Below are 825 nucleotides of genomic sequence, written 5' to 3'. Positions count from 1 at the left end.
GAGAGGCAGGTGCGTACCCGGGCCCCTGGGGGCCACAGCGGGCGGGCCCGGGTGCCACCTTCCCCGTCTCAGCATTGCCTGACCTCACGGAGGTCTGCCTGAGCAAACTCGGAGAGAAAGGATCATCGGCAAGGGGCTGAGAGGCAGGTGCATACCCGGGCCCCTGGAGGCCACGGCGGGCAGGCCGGGTGCTGCCTTCCCCGTCTCATTATCGCCGGACCTCACGGAGGTCTGCCTGAGCAAACTCGCAGAAAAAGGACCATCGGCAAGGGGCTGAGAGGCAGGTGCATACCTGGGCCCCTGGGTGCACCAGTGGGCGGGCCCGGGTGAGGCCCCGTCTCAGCATCGCCGGACCCCACGGAGGTCTGCCTGAGCAAACTCAGAGAAAAAGGACCATCGGCAAGGGGCTGAGAGGCAGGTGCGTACCCAGGCCTTCCCCTGTTTTAGAATCGCCGGACCTCACGGAGGTCTTCCTCGTAATCCGGAGGAAAATTACCCCCTTTCTTGTAATCCGTGCACTCAAGGTGACAGAGGGGACCCTAAGCGCGAAAGTACCCGACCTCCTGGAGCCCTCACTGGGATCGGGGAGGCAAATGGACCCTCATCGGGACTTCCAGGGAAGCTCGGCCATCTGGTCACCCCATAGGAAAGCATTGGGTGCGACCAGATAGCCGGGCATGGAAGGGAAGCCTCCGGACCCTGTCCCAGGCACCCTGCCAGGCGGCAGGACCAAGGACGGAGCCCGGGGTGGGGAGGCAGACCTCCCCGGGGCCTCAGAGGCCCCGGACAGAGCTCCTGAACCCAGCCAAGCAAGGGGAGGCTCCC

The sequence above is a fragment of the Lissotriton helveticus genome, chromosome 4_1, assembly GCF_964261635.1.
Source record: "Lissotriton helveticus chromosome 4_1, aLisHel1.1, whole genome shotgun sequence".
Taxonomy (NCBI): domain Eukaryota; kingdom Metazoa; phylum Chordata; class Amphibia; order Caudata; family Salamandridae; genus Lissotriton; species Lissotriton helveticus.
This window is presented reverse-complemented; position numbering follows the sequence as displayed.